Raw genomic sequence first — 25,960 nt, forward strand, 5'->3', positions numbered from 1 at the left:
CATATGTTAGACGTATACTCTTGGGACACCCCTTACAAGTTCTGAACTGCATGTAGTGTGTTTTTTCAAAGTTTAGTGACATAGAATTGGCTAGGAACCAGTGATTAATGTCCACAAATATTTTATTGGCTGATCTTTCTAAGACTACACTTGATTTGCTATTTACTGCAATGTTTGTATCATCGGCAAACAAAACAAACCTGGCATCTGGTAATGTTACTGATGAATGGTCATTGATATACACAAGAAAAAGTAAGGGCCCCAAAATGGAACCTTGTGGGACCCCACATGTAATTAGTTCCCAGCTGGATGAGGCCTGATAGCTTGATACATGTCTCTTTCCTAAAAACACCCTTTGTTTCCTGCCTGAGGTATAAGATTTGAACCATTTTGCAGCATTACCTGTTACACTGTAATATTCTGATTTACTTAAAAGGATATTGTGATTTACACAGTCAAATGACTTCGACAGATCACAAAATATACCAGTTGCCTGCAATTTTTTATTTAATGAATTAAGCATATTTTCACTGTAAGTGTAGATAGCCTTCTTAATATCAGAACCCTTTAGAAATCCAAACTGCGACTTTGACAGTATGTTATTTGAGATAAGATGGTTATAAAGCCGACTGTACATTACTTTTTCTAAAATTGTTGAAAATCCTGGCAAAAGTGAAATTGGACGGAAATTTGATGCTATTTCTTTATCTCCCTTCTTAAACAGTGGCTTAACTTCAGCATACTTTAACCATTCAGGAAATATTCCACTGATAAACGACTGGTTAGACAGATAGCTTAATATGTTACTTAGCTCAGAATCACGTTCTTTAATTAACTTTGCTGATATTTCATCATATGCACTAGATGTTTTTGATTTTAAAGATTTTATGATGGACATTATTTCTGCTGGGGTAGTGAGGCTCAAATTCATATTGTGGAAGTTACTTGAAATGTCTGGCCTGAGGTATTCCATAGCAGCATCTACCGAACCTGTTGAAAACACAAAATGTGATAATTATATTGCTAAGAATGGCATAGTTATAGATAAATAACAATTCGGTTTGGGATTCAGAGATAGAGGATGAAAGGAGTGACAGAAGAAGAGCGAAATATTGGTCGTCCCAGAGCAATGGGTTTGCTAGGCTTCCATCTGTTGCATGTTATAGCCAACTATATTGACAATGATCCAAACTGTATTGTCATTTTAAGTAGATCTAATGAGTACTGGGAGTATGCTAGTCAAATGTTCATTTAGAAAAGATTAATGAAACACAAATTACAAAATTCATGGTAAATATTAAGTGGAGGATAAGGGTTGTATATGTCATGACAAAACTCTACCATCTGGTGAGCACGATGTATGAGACAGGTGAAATACCCTCAGACTTCAAGAAGAATATAATAATTCCAATCCCAAAGAAAGCAGGTGTTGACAGATGTGAAAATTACCGAAACTATCAGTTTAATAAGTCACAGCTGCAAAATACTAACGCGAATTCTTTACAGACGAATGGAAAAACTGGTAGAAGCCGACCTCGGGGAAGATCAGTTTGGATTCCGTAGAAATGTTGGAACACGTGAGGCAATACTGACCCTACGACTTATCTTGGAAGAAAGATTAAGAAAAGGCAAACCTACATTTCTAGCTTTTGTAGACTTAGAGAAAGCTTTTGACAATGTTGACTGGAATACTCTCTTTCAAATTCTGAAGGTGGCAGGGGTAAAATACAGGGAGCGAAAGGCTATTTGCAATTTGTACAGAAACCAGATGGCAGTTATAAGAGTCGAGGGACATGAAAGGGAAGCAGTGGTTGGGAAGGGAGTAAGACAGGGTTGTAGCCTCTCCCCGATGTTATTCAATCTGTATATTGAGCAAGCAGTAAAGGAAACAAAAGAAAAATTCGGAGTAGGTATTAAAATTCATGGAGAAGAAATAAAAACTTTGAGGTTCGCCGATGACATTGTAATTGTGTCAGAGACAGCAAAGGACTTGGAAGAGCAGTTGAACGGAATGGACAGTGTCTTGAAAGGAGGATATAAGATGAACATCAACAAAAGCAAAACGAGGATAATGGAATGTAGTCAAATTAAGTCGGGTGATGCTGAGGGAACTACATTAGGAAATGAGACACTTAAAGTAGTAAAGGAGTTTTGCTATTTAGGGAGTAAAATAACTGATGATGGTCGAAGTAGAGAGGATATAAAATGTAGACTGGCAATGGCAAGGAAAGTGTTTCTCAAGAAGAGAAATTTGTTAACATCGAATATAGATTTAAGTGTCAGGAAGTCGTTTCTGAAAGTATTTGTATGGAGTGTAGCCACGTATGGAAGTGAGACATGGACGATAACTAGTTTGGACAAGAAGAGAATAGAAGCTTTCGAAATGTGGTGGTACAGAAGAATGCTGAAGATAAGGTGGGTAGATCACGTAACTAATGAGGAGGTATTGAATAGGATTGGGGAGAAGAGAAGTTTGAGGCACAACTTGACTAGAAGAAGGGATCGGTTGGTAGGACATGTTCTGAGGCATCGAGGGATCACAAATTTAGCATTGGAGGGCAGCGTGGAGGGTAAAAATCGTAGAGGGAGACCAAGAGATGAATACACTAAGCAGATTCAGATGGATGTAGGTTGCAGTAGGTACTGCGAGATGAAGAAGCTTGCACAGGATAGAGTAGCATGGGGAGCTGCATCAAACCAGTCTCAGGACTGAAGACCACAACAACAATGTGTGTATGAGAAAGAAAGAGAGAGAGAGAGAGAGAGAGAGAGATTGGACATGTGCATTGCAAATCTAATGGTGCACGCTGCTGTTAAGACCAGAGATGACAAACGCTTTGGTATATGTTGTCAATTAGGATGGACTCAGTCTGTTTTCTTTGACATTTGTACATCTGCGGTGGTTCAAGGATGTACAATTTTCTGCCCAATCACGTTACATGTGACAAAATACGTGTTTATGCCTTTACGTATCACGACATTGGCAATCTGATATGAAATACTACCCACAAATGGTACGGTATAGGTGGTCTTATTTTATGTTTGTTTTGTGTGCTGTGATTCTTTTGCAACTATTTGTGTTTTTCAGGGATTCTGCTACACTGGTGTTTATTTCAATCTCTTGTTTACATTTATCTTCAGAGTGTTGCAGTTGGGTTGCTGTTCCTCTTGACAACATACCAGAATGCTGCCATTTCGGGGCTGTGGGATGACAAGAGGAGTTGTGGATGGCGGAATGTTGTTGTAGGCTTCCAATAAATTTCAATTTTATGTCTACTACTTGTTATTGTAATGGTCAGGTCTAGTAAGTTTACAATGGTGCCTACTTTGTCCTCAACTGTGAACTTTATACCTTTATGTGGGGTGCTGAACAATTAGATAACTCATTGCTAGTTAATTGTGATGTATATGGCACAGAAAGGAGACCATGACCACTGGAGGTACTACATTTTAGTTATTTTATTTACATATTTGGATTTATGTTCAAGTCTTAGTGACCTCCACACAGCCGTTTTCTAAATAGTGGTCTGTTTCTTTACACACAGTGCCTCAGGTTACCCTAAAATCCTGACACAATGTACACCTGTATTAATACAAATAAATCAACCTGATGACTGAAATATTTGTCTGACTGTAGCCTTATATGGAACTGAATCGTGAGCAATAAACAGCATAGACAAGAGGAGAATAGAAGCTGTTTCAATGCCGTGCTGCAGAAGAATGCTAAAGATTAGGTGGGTAGACCGAACCACCAATTAAGAGGAACTGTTTTTGAACAACGTCCCACACGTACACTCTATCGTTTTATTCTACGAATTTCACGTTTGTGACTAGTTTTGCCAACTGCGACCAGTGGCGATGCCTCATTCCAGATGGATAATGTGGCGGATCCCAAAATTAATCACAAAGACTGGAACATCAAGTAATAAAATAAAAACAATGTATTATGGCCGTGGAACTTCTACGCTATCATAAACAGTTTATCACTTGCTGACCCACGAAGTTCTCCAATGACAATAATGGAGAAGATCATGATAGATAATGATAATGGAGAAGATCATGATAGACAAACAGGTACATAATCTGGGAGGATAGAAATTTATGGCACCCCGTGCCTATAAGTGCAGTCACGTTAACATGAAACATTGTGAGGCAAAAAGTAACGGTTAATTGGGATGTGCTGGCAGTAAAAATTTTAGAGAGAGACAAAGCCTCGAATACTGTAGGTGAGTTCAAATGGACGTAGGTTGCAGTAGTTATTCGGAGATTAAGAAGCTTGCACATGACGGACTAGATTGGAGATGTGATGAAGTCGGTCTAAGGAGTGATGACCATAATATTTAATCAGCAGTAATGCAGGTACGAAAAGCAGTCAGGCTGATCGAAGGCAAGAAAACCCGCATGCTGGCTGACCCTCATAGAATTCCAAACAGGCTTGGAGACGAGATACTGGCAGAAGTAAAGCTGTGAGTAGTGGGCGTGAGTCGTGCTTCGGTAGCTCAGATGGTAGAGCACTTGCCCGCGAAAGGCAAAGGTCCCGAGTTCGAGTCTCGGTCGGGCACACAGTTTTAATCTGTCAGGAAGTTTCAGGCTTGTTTGTTCTTCCCTCGTTTGTCTCTTATTTTCCGTTTCTCATCATCAGTAAAGAGTCCAACTGCAGCCTTTGGTACACAATATTTGTGTACATATATTCTGGCTGAAAATTTCAACAACTGTTACAGTCCATCAAATAACAAAACTTATACAGATGCACAAAGCCACAGAGAAAGGAACACAAAGTCTAGAATGAGTTTTGGACTCGTCTCACTTAAATAGTACTGTCAAGTTAGAGCAGAGTGCGGAAGCTGGCCTGGAGAAAATACAAGCAGTAACACTGCACTCTGGTGTGGAAGTATTGCAGCACCACGACCAGCCGTGAGTTAACAGCACTGTCAGCCGTGTAACCGGGGTGCCGAATGAACTGCCGTCTGTTGGAACAATGTCTCACACGTGTGCTGTTACTGTCGCTCCAACTTGCAGATGTGGATATGCTGACTATCGCCTGCATCTGAATAGGGTGGCTAGGGAGATATACTAGATGAGTATCTGGCAGGATGCGTAAGGCGACATCTTTTGGTTAGAATCAGATTACAGACAGACAGCTCTGATAGGAATTACAACTGCGTAGAACCATAAAATAGGGAATAGTTACCAGAAAATATAAATTAGTTTGTTAAAACATTAAGATGCTGAATGAATAGGTAGATGAGCTTCTTTTATGTCAGGAAGGTGTATGAAATTCAAATGTGTCTTTTTTGCCTCTCTCAACACCATGTACTCTCAGTGATGGAGAAATTAAATATAAGGGATTACAGGCTAGCATCATGTGTGTGTACAGTTTACTTGGAAAAAGGAGGAGTATTAACACAAAAGTGAAAATATAGAAGCAAGAGGTTTTTGTGTAGATCACAATGTAAAAGCATGTGCTTGTCAGGTGTTGCTACAGAATCATACACTTCTAATTATAACACTCCTCAGGGGTCTAGCAGACTATCAGTGATTTAGGAGAAATCTAGATGAACTGTTGAGTTTTCTGCCAAACAAGTTGAATCAGTCATTAGTTTTTGAGGATTTTAATGCACTTTTCTTAGAAGATTCTGACAGGTAAAAAGTGCTAGAACCATTATTTGGGTGTTTCAATCTGATTCTGGTAGTGAATTTAGCAACTTGTGAGCAGGAAGACAACAGGACTCGAAATCAAAATATTTATTTACACAGCTCAGGCTGAACAAGTGATGTGCAAGAAATTGTTAATGGAAAAGGGAAATTTATTTGAAGCCTATGATAGTATAAGTTCTTATTCAACAAAACCACTAGATTGTAATGAGTTTCTAAAATATTTGCAGAAATATACATATTCTGACAAATTAATAATGCAGACATCTTTAGCATATTTCTGCAGGCTAATGTATTATGGAACAATTGCTTGCTTAAGTTAATAGCAAAGAGGTGAACTATTCATGCATCAATTATCTACTGGATGTACACCACGTTTCTCATTTTTTGAAGTATTGCAAGCATTTCTACAGCTATCAAAGTTTCACAATCACTAATTTTCATGGCTATTTGTATGGGACTGGATGAATTATTTTATACTTTTTGCAGCATTTGAAAAATACAGTACAATAAAAAATCATTTTTATTTAAATAGTTACTGAAGCTAGTTTTCACACCATGGCATACACCAGATAATTCCACTCACTTCTTTTATTGGAATACTTAACTATCTTGTAGTGGTCAATTTATGATCACCACGCTGGTTGTGCAGAATGTTTAACATCCTATTAATTAAACCATAAAATCATAAGTATTCCTATAGTACGTCAGGCAGTTGTGATTCAGCAGCAAACGATAGTATGAATACGATGTGCAAGATACTGAAGATGTTGTTGTTGTTGTGGTCTTCAGTCCTGAGACTGGTTTGATGCAGCTCTCCATGCTACTCTATCCTGTGCAAGCTTTTTCATCTCCCAGTACCTACTGCAACCTACATCCTTTTGAATCTGCTTAGTGTATTCATCTCTTGGTCTCCCTCTACGATTTTTACCCTCCACGCTGCCCTCCAATACTACATTGGTGATCCCTTGATGCCTCAGAACATGTCCTACCAACCGCTCCCTTCTTCTGGTCAAGTTGTGCCACAAACTTCTCTTCTCCCCAATCCTATTCAATACTTCCTCATTAGTTATGTGATCTACCCATCTAATCTTCAGCATTCTTCTGTAGCACCACATTTCAAAAGCTTCTATTCTCTTCTTGTCCAAACTATTTATCGTCCATGTTTCACTTCCATACATGGCTACACTCCATACGAATACTTTCAGAAATGACTTCCTGACACTTAAATCAATACTGGATGTTAACAAATTTCTCTTCTTCAGAAACGCTTTCCTTGCCATTGCCAGTCTACATTTTATATCCTCTCTACTTCGACCATCATCAGTTATTTTGCTCCCCAAATAGCAAAACTCCTTTACTACTTTAAGTGCCTCATTTCCTAATCTAATTCCCTCAGCATCACCCGACTTAATTAGACTACATTCCATTATCCTTGTTTTGCTTTTGTTGATGTTCATCTTATATCCTCCTTTCAAGACACTGTCCATTCCATTCAACTGCTCTTCCAAGTCCTTTGCTGTCTCTGACAGAATTACAATGTCATCGGCGAACCTCAAAGTTTTTATTTCTTCTCCATGAATTTTAATACCTACTCCGAATTTTTCTTTTGTTTCCTTTACTGCTTGCTCAATATACAGATTGAACAACATCAGGGAGAGGCTACAACTCTGTCTTACTCCCTTCCCAACCACTGCTTCCCTTTCATGTCCCTCGACTCATATAACTGCCATCTGGTTTCTGTACAAATTGTAAATAGCCTTTCGCTCCCTGTATTTTACCCCTGCCACCTTTAGAATTTGAAAGAGAGTATTCCAGTCAACATTGTCAAAAGCTTTCTCTAAGTCTACAAATGCTAGAAACGTAGGTTTGCCTTTCCTTAATCTTTCTTCTAAGATAAGTCGTAAGGTCAGTATTGCCTCACGTGTTCCAGTGTTTCTACGGAATCCAAACTGATCTTCCCCGAGGTTAGCTTCTACTAGTTTTTCCATTCGTCTGTAAAGAATTCGTGTTAGTATTTTGCAGCTGTGACTTATTAAGCTGATAGTTCGGTAATTTTCACATCTGTCAACACCTGCTTTCTTTGGGATTGGAATTATTATATTCTTCTTGAAGTCTGAGGGTATTTCGCCTGTTTCATACATCTTGCTCTCCAGATGGTAGAGTTTTGTCAGGACTGGCTCTCCCACGGCCGTCAGTAGTTCCAATGGAATATTGTCTACTCCAGGGGCCTTGTTTCGACTCAGGTCTTTCAGTGCTCTGTCAAACTCTTCACGCAGTATCATATCTCCCATTTCATCTTCATCTACATCCTCTTCCATTTCCATAATATTGTCCTCAAGTACATCGCCCTTGTATAGTCCCTCTATATACTCCTTCCACCTTTCTGCTTTCCCTTCTTTGCTTAGAACTGGGTTTCCATCTGAGCTCTTGATATTCATACAAGTCGTTCTCTTATCTCCAAAGGTCTCTTTAATTTTCCTGTAGGCGGTATCTATCTTACCCCTAGTGAGATAGGCCTCTACATCCTTACATTTGTCCTCTAGCCATCCCTGCTTAGCCATTTTGCACTTCCTGTCGATCTCATTTTTGAGACGTTTGTATTCCTTTTTGCCTGTTTCACTTACTGCATTTTTATATTTTCTCCTTTCATCAATTAAATTCAGTATTTCTTCTGTTACCCAAGGATTTCTACTAGCCCTCGTCTTTTTACCTACTTGATCCTCTGCTGCCTTCACTACTTCATCCCTCAAAGCTACCCATTCTTCTTCTACTGTATTTACTTCCCCCATTCCTTTCAATTGCTCCCTTATGCTCTCCCTGAATCTCTGTACAACCTCTGGTTCTTTTAGTTTATCCAGGTCCCATCTCCTTAAATTCCCACCTTTTTGCAGTTTCTTCAGTTTTAATCTACCGGTCATAACCAATAGATTGTGGTCAGAGTCCACATCTGCCCCTGGAAATGTCTTACAATTTAAAACCTGGTTCCTAAATCTCTGTCTTACCATTATATAATCTATCTGATACCTTTTAGTATCTCCAGGGTTCTTCCATGTATACAACCTTCTTTCATGATTCTTAAACCAAGTGTTAGCTATGATTATGTTGTGCTCTGTGCAAAATTCTACCAGGCGGCTTCCTCTTTCATTTCTGTCCCCCAATCCATAATCACCTACTATGTTTCCTTCTCTCCCTTTTCCTACACTCGAATTCCAGTCACCCATGACTATTAAATTTTCGTCTCCCTTCACAATCTGAATAATTTCTTTTATTTCATCATACATTTCTTCTATTTCTTCGTCATCTGCAGAGCTAGTTGGCATATAAACTTGTACTACTGTAGTAGGTGTGGGCTTCGTGTCTATCTTGGCCACAATAATGCGTTCACTATGCTGTTTGTAGTAGCTTACCCGCATTCCTATTTTCCTACTCATTATTAAACCTACTCCTGCATTACCCCTATTTGACTTTGTGTTTATAATCCTGTAGTCACCTGACCAGAAGTCTTGTTCCTCCTGCCACCGAACTTCACTAATTCCCACTATATCCAACTTCAACCTATCCATTTCCCTTTTTAAATTTTCTAACCTACCTGCCCGATTAAGGGATCTGACATTCCACGCTCCGATCCGTAGAACGCCAGTTTTCTTTCTCCTGATAACGACATCCTCTTGAGTAGTCCCCACCCGGAGATCCGAATGGGGGACTATTTTACCTCCGGAATATTTTACCCAAGAGGACGCCATCATCATGTAATCATACAGTAAAGCTGCATGCCCTCGGGAAAAATTACGGCTGTAGTTTCCCCTTGCTTTCAGCCGTTCGCAGTACCAGCACAGCAAGGCTGTTTTGGTTAATGTTACAAGGCCAGATCAGTCAATCATCCAGACTGTTGCCCTTGCATCTACTGAAAAGGCTGCTGCCCCTCTTCAGGAACCACACGTTTGTCTGGCCTCTCAACAGATACCCCTCCGTTGTGGTTGCACCTACGGTACGGCTATCTGTATCGCTGAGGCACGCAAGCCTCCCCACCAACGGCAAGGTCCATGGTTCATGGGGGGGGGATACTGAAGATATAAAACAAATTTTTCCATGCTAACTGTCTCCTAGGGGCATATTTCAAAAACATCTTCCTCTCGGCACTGGCCTTGCGTACCATTAGTATTTTACTATGACAGAAAGAGTTTTCTGCATCGCTGGTTTAAGGTCATTGCAAATTTTTGTGATAAACATCTTAGTAAATTAGCTTACTACGCCTATTTTCACTCATTGCTTTCATATGGCATCATATTTTAGGGTAATTCATCACTGAGGAATAAAGTATTTATTGCACAAAAGCGTGTAATCAGAATAATAGCTGGAGTCCACCCAAGATCATCCTGCAGACATTTATTTAAGGATCTAGGGATATTCACAGTAGCTTCTCAGTATATATACTCTCTTATGAAATTTGTTATTAACAACCAAACCCAATTCAAAAGTAATAGCAGTGTGCATAACTACAATACTAGGAGAAAGGATGATCTTCACTATTCAAGATTAAATCTAACTTTGGCACAGAAAGGGGTGAATTATACTGCCACTAAAATCTTTGGTCACTTACCAAATAGTATCAAAAGTCTGACAGATAACCAACAAGTATTTAAGAAGAAATTAAAAGAATTTCTGAATGACAACTCCTTCTACTCCATAGAGGAATTTTTAGATATAAATTAAGAAAAAAAAATATTAAAAAAATAAAAAATAAAGAAAAACAAAAAAACATAAAAAAATAAAGTTGTTATATTAACTTAAGTATGTTGTTAAATTAACCTAATTATGTCATGTATTGGAAAATTTGACTCGTTCCACATCATTACGAAATATCGTATTCATGATCCATGGAACTAGTATTAATCTAATCTAATCTAATCTCTATCACAAATCCATTAGTTCCTTTGGTTTAAAATGGCCCCAGAATAAAACGATTCAATTAATTACTGAAACTATAATCGGCTGATCTCATTAGATCTGGTGTGTATTAAAGGAGAACAAAAATTCGTAACTGTCCATTACAGTTATATTTGGAAATGGAAAAGATGTTCATCTGCAAAACAACAAAACTTTACAAATATTACTGTTAATGACAACACAGAAAGTGCACATACTGGAGCAACACACGTGACGCCTCATACGTGGCATTCCACTTACTGAACTGCTCTAAAGCAATTTAATTTTTAATATAAAAATTTAACATCTCCTCTTATGTAACGTTCATTCCTTGGTACTTGATTTCCATTAAGCTTAATGTATAGCAACATTTTACACACATGTTGAAGCTCTATTTGCACTTGAGATCGTTTACAGCCGTAACCTCTTATACAAACAGTTGTAAAATAAAGAGAAATTAAGAAATCAATTATGCTGTTATTGCATTTGCTTTCTTTTTACGTTTATTATTTTGATTCGTTTCAATTTGTCGCTTCCTGTGATGATGGACTAAACACAAGTAAAAAAATTAGAAGAACGTGCTTCAGGATTTGCACACCACAAATTGAAACGAGACTCTGTCTTGGGGCTCACCTACTTGTGACATTTTTCTGTATGTTTCCAACAAGTGTACACATGTGAAAGCACCGATACTGTAGGCCTATGTCTGAATTTAACCTCAACATTCTGCTGCTAGTTATGTCATGAACTTGAACAAGTTAAAATACTGCAGGGCTCTGCTACGTGATATACTCGACGGGGAATCTTAAATTTTCTAATCTACGTTAATGCGTGAAAATTCCACTTACCGAAATACAGAAGCAACCGATTCCACCCGTCTGCTTTGACCCATGACTTCACAAATATGGCGTAAACGACGGTAAACCACGAATCCAATATGGCGCCTATGATGTCATTATGTAAACATTATAAAGACGAAAATACGTCGAAAAACAAACACACACACATTCCACGAAAAGCCTAATGACACTAATGGGACAAGCAACGGAAATTTGGGGTTTCTGGGTAGGGGCAAACTAAATATAAAAAAATTTAGACACACACCCCCATACAAAACCACACAAAACGACGAAAAAAACCGACAACACAAAACTCCCTAAATTCCACTAAACACAATATCATCGGGGATCTGACACTTCCCTAGACCTACGTAGCTCAACAGCAGCTCCCGATCCCACAAATTGGAATCGAATACTTCCCTTGACCTATACAGCTAAACAGCATCTCCCAATCCCATAAATTGGGATCGAACACTTCCCTTGACCTATATAGCTCAATAGCAGCTCCCGATACCACAAGTTAGAATCTACCCCTTCCCTTGACCTGTGTACCTAAACAGCAACTCTTGATCCCATAAATTGGAATCGAACACTTCCCTAGACCCCAACACAGCTATTAAACTAAATCTGCCGTTTGTAACGTTCATGAGTACGACACTACACGTGGATTTTGAGTACATACGTCACAGTATTAAATAAATGCTATACATCTATATTCTATGGGAAAATACGATATTCTAACCACAATAATTTTAACCAGTCAGCTTGTTTGCCTCCCAGAATGCGAATGTATATTATGTTCCCTGTTTTCTCTCCAACAATTTTGTGTTCCGCTTTTCGTCACTTAGAAATCACAACACCACAAAGCCTATTACAGAGTTACTACGAAAGTTCCACGCAGCATCTACCACTTCGAAGAAAACAATAACAAACACAGATCTTTCTGCCCGTCAAAAATTTCGTCTTCAAAGTTAATACTCGCAATGCCTTCAACGTCTAGTCTCTGTTCCACAGAAGACTATACACTCTGGTACATAATTTGACAGTTTATTTGTGAGCTGGCGAAGCCAATGAATTTGGAAGCAGAAAATCTGGTTGAGGTGACAGACTAATCTGTAGCTTAGCTCGTTTGAAATGCATTACTGTCGCCATATTAATTATGGCATTTGTCACTTGGTTCCTATGTCACTACTCAAAGCCAGCTAGTGGGATCGAATATTCCTCTTTATACCTTCTATTTAGTTTGAGCCTGTTTGCTCTGTTCATCACATTCCTACTCCAAAGAGATGAGTTGAGCATCTTAATGATGAATGTCGCTTCAGGTAGCAAAAACGAACCATCTGATTTTCCCCCTCATTATATAGTTCACTAGTAAAATATTGTTTTTTTAATAATTAATCTACAAACTCAAATTTATACCTCTATAACTAGCTGATTACATACGTAATTTGCATCCTCCCTGTCCTGTGCTATGACAACTTGGCCATCAGCGGATAGTAGATGGTGTATGTGTATTCGATCTGCAATGTGTAACCTCATACTCTTACATTTCTGAGACCATTTTTTGAGACTAATACCCACGAATATTTTGGATTGCACTGGTGGCGTGGGGCAGCCTTGTAATAGCCCTTTGCTTGTTCTAAACTTTTCTGTGAAAGGGTATTGCCAGTTTTTATTTGGCATATGTTATCGTTGATTAAAGAGTCCTCTATGCCTGTCATGTGCAGTGCTTTCCTTAGCAGTGTCCTGCTTTTGCAGAATCTATTTTCAAAATTATTATTAATGTGCTTGTAATAAAAATTTCTTTCTACACTCCTGGAAATTGAAATAAGAACACCGTGAATTTATTGTCCCAGGAAGGGGAAACTTTATTGACACATTCCTGGGGTCAGATACATCACATGATCACACTGACAGAACCACAGGCACATAGACACAGGCAACAGAGCATGCACAATGTCGGCACTAGTACAGTGTATATCCACCTTTCGCAGCAATGCAGGCTGCTATTCTCCCATGGAGACGATCGTAGAGATGCTGGATGTAGTCCTGTGGAACGGCTTGCCATGCCATTTCCACCTGGCGCCTCAGTTGGACCAGCGTTCGTGCTGGACGTGCAGACCGCGTGAGACGACGCTTCATCCAGTCCCAAACATGCTCAATGGGGGACAGATCCGGAGATCTTGCTGGCCAGGATAGTTGACTTACACCTTCTAGAGCACGTTGGGTGGCACGGGATACATGCGGACGTGCATTGTCCTGTTGGAACAGCATGTTCCCTTGCCGGTCTAGGAATGGTAGAACGATGGGTTCGATGACGGTTTGGATGTACCGTGCACTATTCAGTGTCCCCTCGACGATCACCAGTGGTGTACGGCCAGTGTAGGAGATCGCTCCCCACACCATGATGCCGGGTGTTGGCCCTGTGTGCCTCGGTCGTATGCAGTCCTGATTGTGGCGCTCACCTGCACGGCGCCAAACACGCATACGACCATCATTGGCACCAAGGCAGAAGCGACTCTCATCGCTGAAGACGGCACGTCTCCATTCGTCCCTCCATTCACGCCTGTCGCGACACCACTGGAGGCGGGCTGCACGATGTTGGGGCGTGAGCGGAAGACGGCCTAACGGTGTGCGGGACCGTAGCCCAGCTTCATGGAGACGGTTGCGAATGGTCCTCGCCGATACCCCAGGAGCAACAGTGTCCCTAATTTGCTGGGAAGTGGCAGTGCGGTCCCCTACGGCACTGCGTAGGATCCTACGGTCTTGGCGTGCATCCGTGCGTCGCTGCGGTCCGGTCCCAGGTCGACGGGCACGTGCATCTTCCGCCGACCACTGGCGACAACATCGATGTACTGTGGAGACCTCACGCCCCACGTGTTGAGCAATTCGGCGGTACGTCCACCCGGCCTCCCGCATGCCCACTATACGCCCTCGCTCAAAGTCCGTCAACTGCACATACGGTTCACGTCCATGCTGTCGCGGCATGCTACCAGTGTTAAAGACTGCGATGGAGCTCCGTATGCCACGGCAAACTGGCTGACACTGACGGCGGCGGTGCACAAATGCTGCGCAGCTAGCGCCATTCGACGGCCAACACCGCGGTTCCTGGTGTGTCCGCTGTGCCGTGCGTGTGATCATTGCTTGTACAGCTCTCTCGCAGTGTCCGGAGCAAGTATGGTGGGTCTGACACACCGGTGTCAATGTGTTCTTTTTTCCATTTCCAGGAGTGTATTTCAAACACATATTGTAACTCCTTTCTTAAATATGGCAGTAATTTAACCAAACTCCATTTCTTTGGGTATTACATCTCCATGTAAAATTGTGTTGATTAACTGTGTTAATAGTTTCACAACCTTATTCCCATACTTCAAAAACTCCAGGTTGATAACACCTGTTTCAAGTTGTCAGTTCTTAATTTGCCAAGTATTTCCCTGTCTGAAATTTGGATCCTCATCTTTGTTTTTCTTTCAGTTATTATTCCTTCCTCCAGATATTTTCTACCTTCATTTAATAACGTATTTCGAATATTCTGCCAATCCCCTTTGTGTTATCAACTGGAGATTGGCTTTGGCTTTCGTTTCTCGTCAGGGTCTTTTGAATACTGACCATCCTTCTTTTGCTCTCGCAATCTTAATTTGCTCTTAGTGCTGGTGCATAATCTATCACATGTTTTGTATTAATTATGGTTTCCTGTATTTCTGTAAATAATGCTGTAAACAGTGTTCATCTACTATGTTCTAACCTGAATTGAAAGACCAGTAGGATCCAGGATTATGGTTGTTTGATTAAGGGGATAAATCAAAATGAATGTATTCTAGTTTTATAATAATAATTTTGAATTTTGTACCTGTTGTTTTGAAGACTTGGTGACAGACTGTTAAGTTTGGTAATCAGAAATTATGTTATGAAAGTTAAAGGTTGGCAACTGTTTTTGATAAGATTTTGATGCAACAGTTCAACTTTTTGTAGTTTTGTCATGTTAGTTGTTCGTATATTTACTTGCTGTCAGGATGCTAGTTATGCTATTTACGCCCAATGTCACTACTGCGTAATTCGATCAATCAGTTTGGCACTGTATTGTATACTCGGCAAATCTGCTCCACTGCTTTATAAGACCCCGGTAGCACATCACGGTTGCTGTGGCATTTTGAGAGGCTCCCGGTGGCCGTCGGACTTCTTACACCTGTTACGGTGAACTTGCGGCACCTCGGGACTGCAGGCAGATTAGAGCTCAACTCTCCCCGGATAAACCCAGGTCCTGCGGGCAAGTACAGGCCCTTCAGCGATGGCCAAAATCGAAAAGAGGAATACGTATCACGTGTGCACTTATCGATAGTGACATCGATACTTGTGCAACCGCAAGCAGTATGTATCATTAGGAAACTCGTACCAATCAGAAACCAAATCCATCAAATATGGAGTGCCGCAGGGTTCGGTAATTGTGCCATTGTTATTTAATGTATTTGTTAATGATATAGGTGTTGAGGAGGAAGAAAAAAAAATATTGTATGCTGATGACATGACAATACTAAATAGTGACCAAAATATGGAACAGCTTGAGAGAAGAGCATACATATCTGCAAATGTCACAGTTCAATGGCTGTTGGAAAATGAACTGGTTATAAATCTAAAAAAAAAGACTATGTATGCAGTGTTTAAAAACAAGGAAAAGACTGTAGACATGGATTTAGAGGTTGATGGAACAAGGCTGGAAGAAGTAGAATCTGCTAGATTCTTAGGTATTCTTGTGGATAATGAACTGAAATGGAAAAAACATATTAACAATGTCTGTAAGAAACTGAGCTCTGTCATATTCTTAATGATGCAGCTATCACAGTATTCAGACAAGAACCTTCTGTGTACAGTGTATCATGGACTTTTCAAACCATACTTACAGTATGGAGTGACGGTGTGGGGAAACTCAAACAAAGAAGAGACAAAACGAGTGTTCACATTACAAAAAAAAAAGCAATTAGGACCATTTTAAGAAGAAAGACCTCTGAAACATGCAGAAACTGTTTCAAGAATTTAGGTATCTTAACTTTTTCATCGTTGTATATATACAAAACAATAGTGTATATCACAAAAGGTAGTGAGGACTGGATTACAAATGCTAGTGTACACACCCACAATACAAGAAAGAAGAATGAAGTACGGAGCATACCCCACCGACTGGCAATGCTAGAAAAAGGACCCCAGTACTCTGGTATCAGACTACTAAGAAGTCTGCCCAAAACCCTGCAAGATAGTGTACTTCACAATGACTTTACAAAGAAACTTAAAGACTATCTCATTGAAAAGGAGTTTTACAGTGTTGCAGAATACTTATGCCATTAAATTTGTATATGTTGTTACTCGTTATCAGTGATGTAAAAATGTAAGCTAAAGGTGTAGAAAAATAAGTGATAAAGAATTTTAATACTTTGACGTGTCCTATATTACACGTACATTTACTGTACACAATGTAATCTTACAGGATCAAATAAAATTCAATTCAATTCAATTCAATCGAGGGGCGGTGATCTAATTTCAGGATGGGATGTGCCAGAAGATCTCTTTTGTGGTGTTCGGCCACACGTGAAGTGGTAGTCGGCTGGAGTGGTGCGGAGCTGGAAGTGCGGCGGGCGAGATTTGGCTGGTGAGCTGACAGAGCTGGAAATGGACAAATGGTTTGCTCGGTGCCCTGCTCGAGCCGTGTTGTTGTGTACGTATCAGTGCTCGATCGCAATGCGTGATAACTGCATTTGTGGAAATGCAAGGGCATAATGAAGCCGACTTTTGAATTAAGGTACGATTGTATTGTGCCTATGCTGAGAGTTTACCGAACAAGTCTCTCGGAACTGTTCGCCTTTGTTGTGACGGTCTACCTCTTTTGAAATACCAAGTCTTATTTGTGGTTCAAAGATAAGGTGTTGACTTTAGCAGCGGCAAATCCTTTACGACGAGTCGTGTGTATTTTATAAGGAACACAAAGGTGCCCGAGTAATGGGTGGGTGTTTCCTGTGCTTGTTGTTTTCCCCACTTCGTTTTTTTCTTCTTTGTAGAGTGGCATTATTTCTGCTCGTTCATCATCCACCCACTGAATGATTGCTTTTCTTTTTTCTTTCGTTGCTATCTCAGTTTCTCCCAACCAATGTTCTGCTGTATATTTGGAGTTTAGCTGTATGTGCAGAACCTCAGCTGCCGTTTTTAAAATTGGTCTTTATGTATACGTACACTTCTTCTCTATTTTATTCAAACAATTCGCCCAGTATCTTCTCCAGCCTATTGCTAATAGTATTCTTATACTTTCAACTAATATGTCTTCGGTAATAATATCGATCCTCACTTCAGTTCATTTTTGTAGTACAATTATTATTTTTCCTTGGTGTTTTCCACTGCTGGCAAATTTAATTTTTAGTAAAAATAAGCTGTAAGCACTTTAATTGACTATGTTGAGAGTACTTATTTGTCTAATAGCACAAGAATCTATTACAGGCTGAAGTTCTTTGGTATTGTGCTGCAAAGTATATCTGTGAATGTCTTTGTGTTCATAAAATATGTTGATAATTTTTAGATCAAATATGCCACAAATTTCAATCAGTCACTCTCCATTATCATTTTAAACTGCTTCTCTGTTTTTCCCCTCTGCACCACAGTATGTGATTACCTAGTTCGTCCTCTTGCAGTCGTGTCTCCCATAATGAGGAATTCCTTCTTGGGACTTTTTCTGTGCGTTCTTGGAGAGTTGTCCATAAAACATCTTTCTGCTGCCCTTTTCTATTATTTGTTGGTGAATGTATTCCAATAATTAAAATATCTGTGGAAAATCATGTCGACTAGAACAATAAATTCACTGATAAATTTCTATTTTTTGATCCTTTTCTTCCCTATTTCCTTAATCTTCCAATATTATTTTACTTCATTCTGTGCCTAAAAAGTGCATAGTAAAATGTTGGTGAAGTATTGTTGCCTAAAATTCTGAGAAGATACAGGGTCGCCAGAATAAAATTAGACTGGAAAATGTTTGGGGATGACACAAAATATATTGCCCTTGTTAATGAATGGAACTGCTCTGCAGAGTACACGACAGAAATTGCTACTGTTCATGTTGTGCAAATGTAATCAAATTTGTCACCAAATCCCGGTCTCAGGACATATTTGGCTTGGCCACCCTGTACTAATTAGGTATTGTTACTACCTCAGCTTTGCTCACCTGTTGTACTAAATATACATACTAAATATATATACTGTATACTGTAGACTATGTACTAAATGGCAAACTAAGTATGTGAGTACCACAAATTGTGCATTGGAATGAAACTGACGATTTATGAGTTAACGTGTTTTGTCTTCTTCTTATGAAAGTAACAGCCGTGGCAGCCATACTGACAACAGACGAAATTAAATATGCTACTCCTGTCTGATGTGTGTGTGTCTCATTACATACTGTTGTTTAGCCAGTTTTAATACGCAGATTTCACCTGGCTCATTGTACAGACACAAACACATTGGTGCTGTCTGGATCTCTTACACATTTAAAGTAAAAATAGAAATACAGTTTAGTTCCACGAAAGATACATTATCTGTATACTTGATTTAAAGTGACTGCCTCTGTCGTCTTCGATGAACTCCAGTAAGCTTCATACCTTGCAGCAGTAACGCATTTTGTTAACTCTTCAGGCCATTTGCTGTCACCCAGCCTTTGTCCTGACAGAATTACGTAAACAGTGAAACACTAAGTATAGGCAGTAGTGTTTGTTTAGTGATACGTCTGTAGTTTTATTAGTTACAGTTAAAATAGCGGAGCATGTGATGTTCCAAATTATTTTGGATGTTGTGAGAGATTCCATCCATTTCAAGGAAGGAGAGAGACTGCACATTCTTACTCGGAAGGACCTCCACAGTATCAAAAAAGAATTTGGAAGTGGTGTCAAACAATACCATGCCAGTGATGAAATTGGTGTCATCGTTTTTCTTTTTTAGAAAGAATTGGACTGTTTTGTAACTTATGAACAAGACGATGATGACACGGACAATCTCTTGGTGAAGACACAATGACAGTGTTAACAGATCTGCAATATGAATTGCTCAGAAATTTTTTTTCCAGTACTATTTGTGTGGACTAGACACATGGTAAAAATTTGCAGATTATTAGTGACCACATTCTTGGTTATAGGTGGGTTTAAAGGTGGTATCCAGGCATTATTTTGCATTTCAAACGAAGAAAGCACTGATATAAAGACACAGTTTTTAACTTCAGTCACGAAGAAAGTTGGAGTAATTAAAGTATTTGAATTTATCTGATAACACTAACACTTTCTTATGTGCAATGACATGTGTAATAGGCATGTCAGAAAATAATTTGCATCATGGTACAACTTTACATAACTGCTAGAAGAAGCAGACATATAAAAGTCTGGTGAGCTGCTACAGTGATTTAAGAGAGAACAAAAAGAGGATGATGACATTAGAGAATATACTTCACCGATGAGGACGGGGGATGGTCTCGGCATTGGGCATATTGTTATTAGATGGATCTGCCTTTGATTTATGTGCGCATCACAGTTTACAGGCCTACTGGGGAACACACCAAGTTAAAAAAATGAGTAATGTACACGCTTAGCGCATCTGTGGTGATGTACAAGTATTATTAATAACGAAAATAATTCAGTGTGTACCTGTTCCTGTTGATTCCATTATCCTGCTAGAGATAATTAACAAAATTCAACTCAAATGTCCAGCTGATTCTTTAAACATCATTTGGACTGTGTGTGTAATTTACAACGACTACACTGCACTGCACAGGTAAAGTATGAGTATTCACCAAAGTCCTCCAGTATGCACTTTCAGTAGTCAGTTGTGGCAAAAGAATTCATTGAATCAAAAAGCAAAATTAGCTTGGCGAACGTACGTGAAAATTGCTTATTCTGTTACTATTTTGTTATTGTGTTACAATATTCCCATAAAGTTTATTTTGCTTGCTTTCTTAGTCTTAATTTTTACAATGTTGGAAAGGAATCGCTTTTAGGGGTCTTGGAAACAAAGTATGTTCATATATAACAGCCTTGGCCAAACACACACACACACACACACACACACACACACACACAATATTAAACCGGTGTGAAAGTTTTTGTCCGTGTACTCATGAATTATGAGATATATGTATATTGCACCTGAAGTTTACTGCTATGAAGAATTAAATATTTGCTTTCCAAATACTCATCCCCATGGTAGTCTCATTAGCTATAACCCATGGTAGTCTCATTAGCTACGAGGAAATGGAAGTGCTACATAAGAACCTGTTGGTATGGTCTTGGTGGTGCTTGATGTAATCCGGGCTACTAACCTTTTGGATATTCTCGAAATATTTTAATAACTGCAAATATTCTAGTATTTTTATTTATTTACTGCCCTTATTATCACATTCATGATATTGGACTTGTCAAAGAAGAGAACAGTATAAAATATTACATGTTTGCAAAAACATTATTCTGCTTGATTCGATTAAAAGATTTTATATGTGCATATAGATAACATAAAAGCTAGTTAAACAATGTGGTTGATTTCACAAAAACTATTAAATACCGGTACTTTAGTTAACTAGGCATAGTAACTTATGGCACAAAAGTCAGGTACATAATTAGATACATGCATAGATAAAAGAAATTTGGTTTTATCTAGGAAATGCTTGATAATAATCAATTTCTGTTTCGAGAGGTTTGAAGCAGACCTACAGATTTGAGCAAAATTTCAGGTATTCATTAATGCTGTAGAAGCTGTTGTATATTGGTAGATTTTTTGGTTATTTTTTGAATGTTTGGCATGTTTTGATGCTATCTGGCGATGCACTGTAAGGAATTTTAGGTTTGTAAACAACACTGTCCTGATATATTGATTTTCTGTGCACATCCCTATGAGAGTCATCGCTGTTTCTTGTTTGGTAATTGTGGATCTCACTATTCAAAGCTGAAACTTGATGGTTTTTAATGAAGCAGAAACTTGAAAATATAAATATAAATGGTAAGGTCATGATTTTTAATTCCTTGAAGATACCTCTTCGTGATGCTCTGTAAGCTGTATTACTTATTAATGTTACAGCTTTCTTTTGGTGCTCTAAGTCTGCTTTGCAAAAGAGGTATTTCCCCAGAACACTATACCATACTTCAGTAGACTATGCATCTATGAGTAATGAGCACGTAACACTGTGTCGGTATTGCAGCAATCTTTAAGCATTCTTAATATATAACAGTACTTGCTTAATATTTTGTCAAGCATCTCTTCATGTTTTTCCCATCTTAGATGCTCATCCACCCATAATCCTAAAAATTTTATGTGATTCACTTTCTGAAGTTGGCTATTCGATAGAAATTATTATGAATAACAGACTTATGGGTTATTTTAATAAATGGTAACTTGGGTGCAAAGAACAATTTGGCTTGAGGTCTGGAGAGTGAACAGTAGAAGCTATAGCAAAATTTACAAAAGTAGTTTTAGTAGCTCTAGGTAAAGGAGAACAAGTAACAGATATTTTCCTAGACCTCAGTGAAGCATTTGACACGATTAATCATGAAATACTTAAAGGTAAAATTGAAACACTAGTGATTAATGAATGATTTGGTCTTACCTAGCAGACAGAGTACAGAGATATCCCAGATTTCAAGTGGCCCTAATTATATTGTGAAACATCTTTCAGATCACCAATATGTCAACAACAGAGTGTGTCAGGCCAAACACTGTTTCTCATTTCCATTATGACTTCCCACTGTTGGTCACACCAGGATAAACTGTGTTACTTGCTGCTGATAGCATTATAGTAATTACAGATAGGACACAAGAAATATTAGAAGTAAAAAATGAAAAGGAATTAAGTCGTTGTGTAACTGGTCACATAACAATAAACTTCTACACAAACACAAAAGATAATATAACAAAACTTAAAGAATGTGGTGAAACCATAGACTGTGTAGCTGGCACATAATTCTGAGGTATCCACGTCGATCAACTATTAAAATGGTGTTAACACATCAGCATACTTGGACAAAGAATTCGCACAGCATGGAATGCCTTCTGAATATTAACCACAGTGTGTAATGGCTCACGCCTAAAAGTTTAGTGTTAAAAATTCGTTTATTCGTTTTCCGTGAAGCAGCCGTGTTGCCAGCACAGTGAGTTGAGATGCTCTCCGCCCTGCGGCGCTGCGTTTGCGGTGTGTTTACCAGGGCAGCATGCCGGCGTGCCATCTATCGGCGGCGATGAGCAACAGAGCACTCGGGAGCATCACTCGTATTTCTTCACCTCATTTCCAATTTAGAACTTTGACAGGAAACTCTTAGAGGTAATAAATAATTGCTTGGTGTGTCCTAATGTTTAGTTATAGCTTTTTTACTAATAAAACTGCTGTACGTGCCCCTGTCTGTACAAGGTTTGTGGCGAGAATTTCTTACACCCAGGTACAAGTTTGGTAGTGTATTCTACATATTCGGTCAACTCGTATACCCTACTATATTGTTCTAACTCAAATTTTTGAACGGCGTGGTCTATGAAACCGCGTCAAACGATGTAGTCGAAACTTGGCACACTGCACTCAGTAGCCCAATACAGATGTGTTTGTGAATGCGCGAAACATCTAGCTTATTGGATTTGAATGTCCAGCTATGCGTAGTTCCTGCAGCTCCCTGTCTTAGTACAGCAGCTGACAGTGCGCATCTCCACATTGCTGTGGGACCAACTTTCAGCTCCTGACCAGTTCTCGCAGTTAACGTTGACCGGCATATCTCGATACTAAAAGTCATAAGCGGTAATCGTAGTGCCTCCTAACTTACTTTTTCGTACAAATCGGAGGCTCAGTATATTCGATTAGTGATGGAATCACTGCCGAGTAGGCCAGGTTATTTTCGCTCTCCTATTTATTTCGTTCCCCACGCATATTTTTTTTTTTTCCTTTATTGATTTTCAATTCCTCCCGAAGGGGGTGGGCTGGCAGCAGCATAGTACGCTGCTCTACAGACTTTTATTTTAAAAAATGGAAGAAGAAAAGAAACAAGAAAAACAACGCGATAAAACGGTGACATAAAGTATAAAATGGCGAAAAAATGAGCAAAGTTAAAACAGAAAGCAAAAGGGGGTGGCAATGTTAATAAAAGACACAGGAATCAGACAAGTAACTTAGTACATACGCAATAATAAAAAAAAAACACGACGACAGTCTGGTTTCTGTTCGCAAGAGATAAAAGGCACACCCAGCGACAGTATGATGGCCGTTCGTAACACTTCCCAAAAAAAACACAACAGGGAACACTCACTGTAAAACACTGCACGAAAAGGGCGGCACAAAGATGACACTCCCGAGCCAAAGGCAGATGGGGGGGGGGGGGACCTGGAGGAGGGGGAAGAACAAGGAGGGAGGAAGGAAAAAAACGAAAAGGGGGGAAATCAAGGAGGGAGGGGACTATTAAAGGGAGGGGAGGGGCAGGGCAGACGCGAGAAGGAATGAGAGGAGGCAGAGGAGAAAAATGCAAAAAGACTCGGGGGAGAGAAGAAGGGGGCAGAGAGACGGGAGGTGGGGAAGAAAGAGGATGGAAGGGGGGGAGAGGGAGCCCGGGAAAAGGACAGAGTAGGGGGCGAAGGATCAGAGTTGATAGGAGGGATAAATGGAGGGAGAGAGGGCATCATCCAGGAGGGGTAGTTGATGGAAGCCACCTTGGGAAAGGAGATGAAGGGTGTAAATATGGAGGGTAGGGGCGACACAACAGTGAAGACGTGGCAGGGGGCGGGGGTGGGAGAGGAGAGGAGCAACCAGGGGGTGAGGGGATCGAGGCGGCGGGAGGTGTAGAGGATGCGGATATGTTCGAGGAATAGGAGCAGATGGGGGAAAGGAATGAGGTCATAGAGGATCCTCGTGGGGACGGGAGGCGTATACAGAAGGCGAGGCGCAGTGCGTGACGCTCAAGGATCTGGAGGGACTTATAGAATTTGGGGGGGGGCAGATATCCAGACAGGACTGGCATAACAGAGGATGGGACGGATTAAGGATTTGTAGGTGTGGAGGATGGTAGAGGTGGGCAACCCCCATGTCCGGCCAGAGAGGAGTTTGAGGAGTCGGAGGCGGTCCCGCCCATCCAGTCGATAGTCATTATCTTCAAATCCCACAAATGAAAGAACTCATCCTTAGGTTCAATGAGTTTTATTAGTTTGTTGCTTGTGCATAACTGTAGAGTTGCTCTATGCACATTTTGATGTGTAATTGATTTGGGAAACAGTTCTAACAATCAACATCCTTTAATTGGTCTTATGATAAGTTAATCTTCCGAATTTGGTACGTTGTGGGACCAGGTCTGGAGAAGATGGAACGAGGTGTAATGGCGGAAAAGACACTTGGCCGGGTGCACGTAGTGTACCGGAGAGGCGCGAGAGGGCAGGAGTTGCCGGCCGCAGTACCAACTGCCGCAGACAGATGGCAGGTCGAGTCCCTGCCAGCAAAAGTATGGCCGTCATCACATCTGCACAGGTTACAGCTGACTGCAGTTCGTGACACGTTCCTTTAAAGTAGGAGGTATTGGGTATTTTCGTCTTGAATGAACCGACAATGCTGTGCTTTTAGTTGTACTTTTGAAGGCAAGAAGAGAGGGATGCAGCATGAAGAATAATACGGCTGATGAACATCTGCAGAGCAAACTGGCAGAATAGAAAAGCAACTGCTTTTATGTAAAGTAAGTGCAATTTTCAAGCATTAACGTGGATTAGAAAATTTAATATTCTGCAACGAGTATTGGCGGTTTCATTGGGGAAATTGTAGCGGCGTGGGAATTGGGGAAGCAAACGAGACTCTTCCATTCTTTTGCTGCGTTTGCTCAAGAGATAGGATTATAGCTGAACAGGAGGAGAAAATTAGAGCCCTTCAGGCTGATTTGGACAGAGCGAGGGGGGAACTGAAGAGGTTAAGGGGGGAGGAGGGTAAACAGCGGTGGGAAGTGGTAGCTGGGAACAGGGGCTACAGAAAGAGGAGAGTGTCTGACAGTTTCCCAATTGGCACAACCGATAGATTTGCCTTGCTGCCACAGTTAAGTAAGGAAGAGGCTCCAGTAGAAGTAGATGTAGTTAGGATGCAACAGAATCTCACTAGGAAACTAACTGTTTCAAAAAAAGTAGAAAGTAAGAGGAAAGTTCTGTTGCTAGGTAGCAGCCTTGGAAGAGGCGTGGGCCAGATTTTGCAGGAAAAATTAGGTGACAGATACCAGGTCACAAACTTTTTCAAGCCAAGTGTAAGTCCTAGCCAGGTGGTAGAGGATATAGGTTTCTTGTGCAAGGGATTCACAACGCAGGATCGTGTGATGATAGTGGGTGGAGTGGGAAACAGTGTCGATGGGGATCAGGGCTGCAGTATCGAGTGTGATCTGGTGAAAACAGCCTCGGCAACGACCCGTACCAATGTTGGGCCGGTGGCTGCTTATGTTCGGCACGATCGGCCCCAGTGGGACCGCTCTGCCAGAAGGGTAAATATGGAGTCGGATCAGTTGCGTAGGGCAGCCACTCTGTCAGACATCGGATCG

The sequence above is a fragment of the Schistocerca serialis genome, chromosome 11 (assembly GCF_023864345.2).
Source record: "Schistocerca serialis cubense isolate TAMUIC-IGC-003099 chromosome 11, iqSchSeri2.2, whole genome shotgun sequence".
Taxonomy (NCBI): Eukaryota; Metazoa; Arthropoda; class Insecta; order Orthoptera; family Acrididae; genus Schistocerca; species Schistocerca serialis.